Genomic DNA, 11,211 nt, shown 5'->3' on the forward strand with positions numbered 1-11,211 from the left:
CAAATAAACTGCTCAAAAAGGAATACGGATATTGCCAATTTTGTATTTACTTTCCCTAGCATTTGTATTTTACTTTTATTATAACTTTCATTCAAATTTATTAGCAATTCTTATGTTTTTACTGAAGGAATATTTAATTAAGGATTTCGAAAAATAACAAATTAAAAGGTTTTAATTCCATAATTTTGTTTACTGGACACAATAATTGTTTAAACAATTAATATTGTGTATATTGCATACTGTTAGTTAAAACCTGTGTGCACCTGTCAGGCGTACTAATTTTATAAGGTATAGATGTTGCAACGTTGCACTCAATTGTTGCATGTCAACTGACTGCGGATGGTGATCGAAAAGCCTTCTCTGTGCTCAGTGGAATGATGGTCTGGGGCAAGGGTGGAAGGGGCTGATTGGGAAATTCCCAGGTTTTCTAAACATTGATGAACAACTCTGTCTCTATGAGGCCTGGCATTGTCATCCTGACATCGAAAATCTTTGCAAATCAGATCCCTGGTTTGAGAGATGTATTCCTCGATCATTTCTTGGACATAACGGCCTGCGGTGAGGTTTCCTTCAACAATATGCAGTCCAGTTCGTCCTCTAGTGTAAATCCCAGCCCAAATCATTGCACCGCCTCCTCCAAACTCCTCTGAACGGAGCACGAACTAGGGCATTATACGCATTCCTATTCGCGGTAGTGTTTTCGGCGCCTATCATTATACAGACAGAAACACAACAGCATTCCAATTGGAGTTCTCTTCTAGGCGCTCGCTGCGCCATATTCTCCTGAGTTGCTGGTGGCGGGCTGTTGCTGTAAGTCGTCTCAAAGGGCCATAATAATGGGTTGATAAAGTCCTTGCCAAAACATCTTGTACTTCATTTAGGCGGTACTTTGGAAAGGGTTCCGTTTTGCAGCAATGACAATATTTCTGTTCTCCTATAGCGTCGTAATGCACTGAGATCGACTACCAGGCCTCTTATTGGCACTTCCAGTTTCTCAGAATCAGAGAAACGCCAACTGCCTCTTCGATATCCACTTCCCGGTGACCTAGATGACTCATTCTCACAATAATATTGCGTACGTATGGTTCAAGATGATAGGGGTATTCACGATGTTTATAAGATGTTAACTCGAATAGAGAAATGTACAGTGAACGCCCCCTTCTTTTCTGAGTATGTTAAACGTTAACCAAAAATAAAGTTATAACAGTTTTTGAAGGCTTGTTGTTGTTTGTTTGGTTTTTTTTGTGTTAAATTGTAACATGCCAGAAATCAATAAAATAGGAAAATTAATCAACTCTTTCATTTAAAATGAGATCTATGCACTCGAAAAGTAGTAACAAATGACACGCTTCAATTCTTGTCGACATACCTAACCTGTATCCTAACGTCTAACAGCGTACAACTTTATGGGATAGGGGATGTATCTATTATGAATGAGAGTGTAAGGACAGGTCAAAATTAACAAAAGAAATGTATTGCTGTGATTTAATTAATGCGTATTTAAGAATAAAAATACGTGCAAACAAAAAACAGCTGTTAAATTCATGGCTGCCATGTTGGTTACCTACGCCCTAACGGATAGCAAAGCGACTACATTTTCGACCTGACATCTAACATTGGCCCTGGCCTGTTAGGTCGAGCAATGCCAAGTCTACGTCATCATTTTTCTCGATGTAACAGGACTTAACAGAGTTAACAGGGTTACACAAAGATCGTGAATACCCCTGATTAAAAATGAGGATTAACATTTATTTCTTTTTGTTGGTATTTTCTACTTTATTTTATCCAACCAGCAACAATATATTGGTTAATTTAATGAAAATTAATAGAATAAGAATAAATTACAAATATCCCTATTCATTAAATAAGCCAATTCAAAATAGCTAGTCTCAATAATAAAACTATTTGTATAAAATATGTAGTTCGTCTGAAATTGTAGTCTGCCTGTAATAGGCGGAAATTTAAAACATTACATTTCATCGTAATTTGTCCTGAATTCCTTTTGTAATAAAGTTTTGTTAATGCAAATTTTGTTACGCAAATACACAATGTTTATTATGTAGAGGGAGAGGAAGGGATAGAGAGAATATTATAACTTACATTTATTATTGCTTTGTTCTGCCTATAAACAAAATTCAAAAACGATAAATTAGGGTAATAACCTTTTTGATCGTTACCGATCCATCTTCGGTCTGTGTGTTTCTGTTTTCAAGTCCATCATTATTTTAAAATAGCAAACCCATGTGTTTACATGAATAAACATTGGAAAAAATAAATTGAAATTGTTCTTTTGCTTTTAAGTGCAATAATAACCATTAAAACCAATCTCGTACAAATAAGCAGTTAGGAAGGCATAAGCGTGGCATCTTCATTAGAATCTTTTCTTCGGCCGTTAATTTATTAGTATTTTTAAATATATGCAAATTATAACGTAGGCAGACGCCCGCTGCCTAATCTAAGGGATGATGCCTTCAGAGTTTTACATAGTGGTGGGATTCATTGGAATTTCATCTTCTTTTTTTTCTCGTACGTTTCGTCGTCAGCGTGAGAAGGATCTAATGTAACAGAGGAATGTCTCATGAATTTTTTTCCGAAGGGTGCTTGATGGTTTCATCCAGACCATGAATAACATGAGCTTGCACAGTAGCCTTCTTAACTTGTAAATTACACAGCCGATACAGCTGATTACCATGATTCGAAGGGTCCCAACGCCGTGGGAGAAAAATCCGGGATATTTTCCGAAGGAATATATTAATAATATTTTCGTATGGGGTAGGCTAATTAACTGCGACAATTGTAACACATATCGAATCTATAGAGTCGATTTCGTTCCATCATAAGCCGTCACGATTATTTTCAGAAGGTGCTTAAAATATTAATACTAACTTTTTAATTATATTTATCAGCTTATTCTTAATTATTTAGTATTTAGCCGAAGGTCGTGGGTTCGAATCCCGCTCATGACACTGACTTTTTATTTCAACCAAGACCTTAGAAAGAATAATTAATTGTTTGAAAGAAGTAATTTGGTCAATTGATACGAAAACGTAAATGGCTTATTTATATAATTACTCAATTGATCATACACAATTTTTTAGAAATGAAAAATTTGTGTCGCAGGCTGGATTTGAACCCATGACTTTGGGCTAAATACGCCGCTGCTCTATCGCTTAGTTTCTTCTTAGTTTGAATAAACGGACAGTCGAAATGGGAAGTTTGTGGCATGGGGGTTCGAAGTCACGATAGCTGAAGTGTTAGAGCAGCGGCATATTGAGCCGAAGGTCGTGGGTTCGAATCCCGCTCGTGACACTAGCTTTTTCATTTCAACCAAAACCTTACATAAAAAGAATAATCCATTATGCTTAGTGGTCTGATTGACGAAATTACATCTTTCCATTAACTATAGTTTTTATGTCAGGTCTTGGTTGAAAGTCGTGGGATCGAATTTCGCTCGTGGCACTACCTTTTTCATTTCAACCAAGACCTCACATAAAAGGTAACATAATGGATTATTCTTTTTATGTAAGGTTTTGGTTGAAAGCGGGATTCGAACCCACGACCTTCGGCTAAATACGCCGCTGCTACATGAGGTACCGTGACTAAGATCGCCCATGCCACAAACTTCCCATTTCGCCTCCCCGTTTATTCGAACTAAGAAGAAACTAAATGTTAGAGCAGCGGCGCATTTAGCCGAAAGTCGTGGGTTCGAATCCCGCCTGTAACACAAATTTTTCATTTCGAAAAAATTGTGTAAATTAATTGAGTGCTTAAAAAGATGTCCAAAGTTCGATTTTTAAAGCAGTTAATTCACTTACGCTAACTACTCAAGTAAACACTTCCGTTTGTATTTTTTTGCCTTTCAGGCTTTACACAGGACACGGAAGATAAATATGTGAAAAAATCTCAGTAATAACAACTGGAAATTGTAGTTATTTAATGTTAACTTTGCATTTATTTTCCTCAATAAATTCCATACCATAAAGCATTGACAATTCAGACGCTATTTTTGGTATCAACATGCTCACTGATGAACAAGAAAAAAAAGTTTTTATTCTTCATTTTAACATAATTAAATAATAACTAGTAACTGAAATAATAAATTTGTAAAGTATTGGGAAAGGCATACCACATTTTTAAAGGTAAGGTCTAGACTAAATGTTTGAAATAAACAAATGGAACTTATCGACTATTCTAAAAGTTTGTTGAGCGTAAATTGGAAAATAAGGACTTGTAATATTTACAGTTAGTTAAATTTAATATTAGAATGTATTTTGATGATATTATATACATTACTGGTTAACAGAATACATTCAATATGTACTCATGTTTGTTACATATCAATGCCATGTCATAAATTTTAATTTTTCGACCCTTTGAAGTTGAAATGTGAACACAATCGGAAAAGAACGGTCAGGTAGAATTTCGTATATATCATAAACCCTATAGAGAAATTGTATGATCGATAGAGCTGAATGACGCCATAAGAAAGTTCGCTTTTGGAATACCTAGGCTTTCTCGTCCTAACGACCCTCGTCATAAAAGACTTGTCTTTTCTTCTTTAAAGCCCTCCCCGGGAAGGACTGATACCTGGGGGAGAAGACGATTTTTTTGCACCTAGCAACGAGGACTTCGTGGAGAAATCCGTTAGCGATCGGCCTTGGGGACATGTATCATTATCGAAACTGTTGGACAATTTGCACAAAAATGTAATTTTTTTTATTACACTTTATTATAAATAATACCTTTATGTAACGTTTTGATTTTATCTTTGTCAAGAGTAAGTTGAAAATTAATTTAGTTTTATTATTCTAATCTTTCTATTGACATAAAATTCTTGTGACCCAAAAAGATACGTTAAACTCGAAATTAGTTGTATTTTGAGTTAACACCTGTGCATTCATTGATAAGGAATGATGTCTCATGCCTCTGGTATGATGTTCTTTTTTCAGAATTATATAAATTATTAAATTTGTCATAAGTATAACCAATCTTAAGTTATTGGGTAATTTGATCGTTTCTAATAATTTTGGTATATTTATCAATGCTGTTTTGGTCTGTCGCGCGTTGTTTTCATCACTGAAGATGGCGACAAGCAGGAATGTGTCTTATAGATCAAAACAGAAAGGATAAAAAGATGATCGGATACGAGCGAACTGTAGGGTCATCACCTCGCAAACCCGTAGATTCTTACAACGTAACATTATGACTCAAAAAACCGGAAAAAATTTAACTTCTTACTAAGCGGGTGTATAAGGTGGTGCTTTTGGCTTAAACACTGGGGGGTACAATAAGCAACACGTGTTCGGTCGAAAAGATACTTGTTTTTTAACTTCTCAAAAGCAGTCACGGAAGGTTCACTTTTTTAAGGCAGTGTTGCCAAAATGGTCGCCACACTACCTCCCTTCCTAAAAGAATGAAACAAACTAAACAACAAGACTAATCAAAACACAAAAGAAAACAAAATATTAACTTATGAAACGTTGACAACAAAATAAAATTTAATAAGCTACGTACAAAAGGCGCAATGTCCATTTTTTATTTACATGTATTATAATTGACACATAATCATATAGGTATGTACAGTTAAAAACCAATCTGATCAAGGAAACGCTTTGGAAAGTGCACTGTCCGACCCGATCGTGTCATCAGGTTGCCCTCTTCTAAGGTTGTATGTTTGTTCCTTTCATCTTCTTGCTTGTCTGTCTCGTTGATGTTCTTCTGGTTTTCACTTTTGCTTGTTGAAACCTGGGGACCTGATGAACTTGAAGTCCGCTGCTGCCCAGAGGTTGCGTCCACAAAAGCCGGTTTAATGCGATCGATAGATATTCTCTTAGAAACTGCATTCATGCTGATGTCGAAAAATTTTTGCTTTCATCTGCGATCACTCCAGAAACGTAAAAACTCGATTCTACTTGTTTAAACCATAAGCTTGGCTTCTGTTTCCAAAAGGGAGGCAGTTTCACAGCCACTCTGGCTATAACGGGCTCCGCAGCCTTTTCCTCTTCGTTTTCCGACATTATGAAATGTGTAGATAAACTTACGAAATCGTCGGGGTCACCAATTTGGCTTAAACACTGGGAGGTACAATAAGCAACACGTGTTCGGTCAAAAAGATACTTGTTTTTTAACTTCTCAAAAGCAGTCTCGGAAGGTTCACTGTTTTAAGGCAGTGTTGCCAAAATGGTCGCCACATGCCCTTTGGGGGTGGCCCGGGTCGGTTGGCGTTGTCACCAATTAATTGACATAGACTGAATGTCTGTAGGGCAAAGTAAAAAACAAAACAAAAACTTCTTATTAAAATTATTTATTTCATCGGTATGTTTTACAAACGAAGATAATTTGCATATCTTTTTATGTAAGATTTTTGGTTGAAATGAAAAAGTCAGTGGCACGAGCGGGATTCGAACCCACGATCTTCGGCTAAATACGCCACTGCTCTACCACTTGAGCTAGCGTGACTTCCAAAAGTAAAACGAAGTATAACTTCACTAACAGCTCCACGTGGCCACTTCTCATGTCGCCGGGAATCGAATCCTGATTACATGACATCTGAAAATGGCAAAAATGAGGGAAAATTTGAAAAGTTGTAGGTGGAGAAGGGGAGTTGGTTTCTGAGGGGATTTTTTTTTGCCTTATGATCTATGCATATTAGCCATGGTGACTAATCTTATATATTGGGGAGGGGTTATCGTGAAAAAAGGCCAGAGGCGACGGTGGGAATCGAACCCACGACCGCGGCGTCTATGAGCCGAGAGTCTCTCACGCTAACCACTCGGCTACCGCGGTCCCCTTTTCTGAGGGGATCGAAGTCACGATAGCTCAAGTGGTTAGAGCGGCGGCGTAGTTAGCCGAAGGTCGTGGGTTCGAATCCCGCTCGTGGCACTGACTTTTTCATTTCAACCAAAAACCTTACATAAAAAGATTAATTAATTTAAAGAAGTAATTTGGTCAATAGACCACTAAATGGATTTAATAATTTGCATAGTTCAATTGCATATTTAATTTACTGGTAGATGGAGTCAGCTACTTTTTTGCAAGTTGTCTCCCTCCACGGCGAATTCGTACTTTTGACAGGATTCCTGGATTTGCTTTACGCCCGGAAGGCAAACCGGGGGAGTCCCTAAATAAATAGCCGAAAGATAAACAGAAAGAAGTTTGTCTGACGGAGGCGGACTCCTTTCAATTCCCAGGGGCCCTTTTAGCCAGGCACTTGCATTACTCCGTGTTCTGAAGTGTATTGTTCCGCCGGCCCGGGTTTTCCATCACTTGTTGCCTCAGAAACCACACTGCTACGCCCGGGGACAAAGGGAAAACTCCCTCCTATTCGGTTTAATGAAAAGGCTCACGCTGGGAATAAAACATTTCCGAGGATAAAAGTTACAGGTCTAACTTCGCAACAATGCCATTCGCTTAATTTTATAAACGAATTTCTTTAGCACTCCGGTCAAGGGCGCGATGGAGAGATATTAGTCAATTTTTATGCTAAGCCTGTTAACATACCATGTTTTATCATACGTTATCAATTATCGTAAAGTACCCTTTGCATTGCTAATTTTAAACTTACGTTGAGGTGAGCGGCCACAGAAGAAAAGTCCAAATGCTTCGTTCAAAACATTTATTGACACGTTCGGACGTCTCACGTCCTTCATCAGGTACATAATCTACAATAACAGTGAATAAAATGTATTTAAAAAAATCTAAAAGCCTTAAAAATTGAAGTTAAAAAAATAAATAACTTCAATTTTTAAGGCTTTTAGATTTTTAAATATAAATTTTATTCACTGTTATTGTAGATTATGTACCTGATGAAGGACGTGAGACGTCCGAAACGTAGTCAATAAATGTTTTAAACGAAGCATTTGGACTTTTCTTCTGGGGCCGCTCACCTCAATATAAGTTTAAAATTAGCAATTTTTTATCTAACGGCCGACTAAACCAAGGACATACCCTTTGCATAGTTAACTTTCAAACGTATGTCTACTAGTTAACTTAACAAAACCAATGCAAACTTTTGCACTTTTTGCAGATTTGAGCAATTAAAATATTCAGCATATCATACCATTTCTCTCTTTTGATAAGTTTTTTCAACTGTATAGTTTTTAAATAATTTTCTTTCACAGTATTATTCGAAGGTTGGAATTTCCGTCAATAACTTATTTATTTTGTGCTCGATGTATGACTAACCATACTTTTTATAAACTAAATTTATTCTTTCAAGACCATTATAATTTCTTCATTTGTCATACACATAGATAATATTATTTTCTAGTTAATTTGACGATTGACCCATCAATCGTCCTCTAGGCGTGACAGTTCAAACCTTACAACAAAACACAAAACTTACGGCTTCTTTCTTTTTAATCTGTGCAGCAGGTCTTCCTGGTGGCACACTTCAACATGATCATCATTGAATTAGACTGCACATCCATGATGCGAATATATTTTGTACGATAATACAAATAAGAGAAGTTGCTATTGTAAAGTGGTGCACCTTCAAGTCAATAGGGTTTTTCGTGTAGTCTGAATATTTATTGGGAGAAACGTCACATCTTTATAAACCTCAGGAAACTTATTTTTAAAAACCAGAATTGCCAAAACATCTACATTAACTTAGATCTGAACGGGGTTGGTGAGTCGTCCACGTTTTCATTTCGTAAACAACGTCAGACGCCCGGAAAGGAGAGCAGACTCCTGCCAGGGGTTGTTTTACTTTTTCCCGGGGTGGTAGTTACTTACCCTAGGGGAGGAACCTTCCGAAGATTTATAGCTCGCCCGTCGGCTTAGCCCGTTCCAGCCATCTAGGCAGACTCTTCTTACCGCACAGTCTCCTCCAGATGAAACCATTAATACTTTTACATAAACGACATCTCTCATAAAAAGAAATTTGTTTGTTTAAAATCACCGTTTAAAAAGGGCCATGTACAAATTTGAACCGATTTTTAGCCTTATTCACGTGCTTTAGGGAGGGTTAAACATTTTTCATGAGTAATTAATATCAATCCTATTTTCATACTTAATTTGCGTGCTGCAACATTAAAACAATTAAATGGAATATATTTGATCCATAATTTCATATAGAATTCAAAGTGAAAACTTTGTATTAGTTAATCTTTATGTAAGGTATTGGTTGAGATAAAAAATTCAGTGTCACGAGCGGGATTCGAACCCACGACATTCGGCTAAATACACCGCTGCTCTACCACTTAAGCTATCGTGACTTCTTTCTCTCGCCTCTTCTATTATTCTTTTTATCTAAGGTCTTGGTTAAGATAACAAAGTCAGTTTGAAAATGGCCAAAATAGGGAAAATTCGAACGGTTGTAGGTCGAGGTAGATAGTCGGTGTCCGAGAGGATCGAAGTCACGATAGCTCAAGTGGTAGAGCAGCGGCGTAATTAGCCGAAGGTCGTGGGGTTCGAATTCCGCTCGTGACACTGACTTTTTTATCTCAACCAATACCTTACACAAAGATTAATTAATTGAAAGATGTTATTTGGGCAATCGGACCGCGAAATCTAAAGAATTTTGTATTAGATTAAATTTAGTTTCTGTTCGCGGATATTACACAGTCTTTGTTCAGAAAAACAAGGTTTAACTACAGTTGTTAATTTAAAATGTTTAATTTTGTCACGCTTATCGTTGTTTATGGCGTTTTTGGTTTAAAAAAAAACTAAACTAGCCTTCTTTTAACTAGTATACAGGCTAAATTTCCTGAACCTAAATCTTACCTCGATCGTATTTTGATGAGAAATAAAACAATTTGTTCTTTCATTTTTCTGTCTTGTAGGAAACTAATTCAATTTTTTTTAAATTCATTACGGAACGATTTATTTGATGTTCGAGATATTGTAGCCAATTTAACGATTTCTCTTTTTTAATCAGTTATGAGACTGAGTTTGTCCAATGTTTGTAATGAATCAAAATCAACGAATACGCCGAATTGGGTTTTGTTCAGATCCGAATTTTTTTTTCTTCTGTTTTTTAAATGTATTTTTCGATTAAAGTCCCTCGTTATATAAGTTTAATTATGAAATAAATTAAGAGAAACCGTTTTTATGTAATTACCGGCGATGCATTTCGGCCATGTTGCACCTGTGATATTTATTCGGTGAGGCCGGGGAACCAAAAAAGGAGAAAAAACGTGGAGATCCGGAGAGTCAAAAAGATTAACACGTTTGCCGCGAAACCCGGTCAATTACTGCAAGAGAAAAATTCCGAGTAATTAGAGATGAGAGTTTGCGGCCTGCAGTGAATGAAATTTTTCGTCGGATACCATTGTCCTTTAATTTCTTACCAGTGCTTTTTTTATCAGGACGAGGTGAAAGCGACGGCAAAAAGGCACCTCTGGATTGATCTCATTTAACATTACACGCGATGTCGGTTAGAAACAGTGGACCGCGAAATATTGATTTTTGCGAAGAAAATCAACTAATTAAATCGAACTTTTGTGCGAGCATACAATTTATTAAAATTGACCTCAATGAGCTACCCAATGGAAACATGTCATGAAGCGTTTATGTTCTTCAAACAAATTGATAGCGTAATTGAGTTGATTCTCTGTTCAATTCTCTCGATTTACGAAGACCCCGCGATAACCCCGCTCTCTTCAGCTTGATTGACTTAATTAATTTGTATTAACGCTCGAATTATTGAAGCTGACTCGCCAGGAATTTATTAAGCCCATTTAACCGGAATTAATGGCATTTATTGTAACTGATGTATTCAACATTTTAATTACCTGGAAGTTGTTACCTTCATCTGAAACATCGTTTGATGTTAGGCAACTTCGAAATAAAAAAAACGATAGTAGGCTACCAATTTAAATTTAAGATCAATAAACCAATATTTGAATTTACCAAATATAAAGTTAAATTAAAAAATATATTATTGCTGGTACATACATTTTATCGATTTGTTCGCTTATTGAGCTTATAATTTGAATTGATGCGGTTAGTTTGAAAAAAATACCATGTTCTTCGTGCTTCGTGTGGTGTTTAGTGACCGTTAGTTGATTATTTGGAGATCTTGAAATGCGGTAAGGTATGACGTAGGTTTTAGAAAAAAGTTTTCTTTATCGTGCCAATGTTTCGATCTTTATTGAGATCATCTTCAGGGCTCAAAGTGTTCGTTTTCCGTGTTGATGTGTCATCTTGGGTGTCGAGAGTGCCCTTTTGTTTTTGATGTGAGTAGGAAATATCTTCTGTTGTCTGCAT

At 36.5% G+C, this 11,211-nt stretch overlaps 1 non-coding gene across 1 annotated transcript; it reads left to right on the forward strand.

Moving 5' to 3' along the window:
* Window positions 1-6,808: 6,808 nt before the first annotated feature.
* Window positions 6,809-6,882, forward strand: Trnat-agu. The gene has a single exon. It is a non-coding gene; the product is annotated as a tRNA-Thr (tRNA).
* Window positions 6,883-11,211: the final 4,329 nt, after the last annotated feature.

Source organism: Cimex lectularius, unplaced genomic scaffold, assembly GCF_000648675.2.
Source record: "Cimex lectularius strain Harlan isolate CLEC.00 unplaced genomic scaffold, Clec_2.1 scaffold57, whole genome shotgun sequence".
In the NCBI taxonomy this organism is placed as follows: Eukaryota; Metazoa; Arthropoda; class Insecta; order Hemiptera; family Cimicidae; genus Cimex; species Cimex lectularius.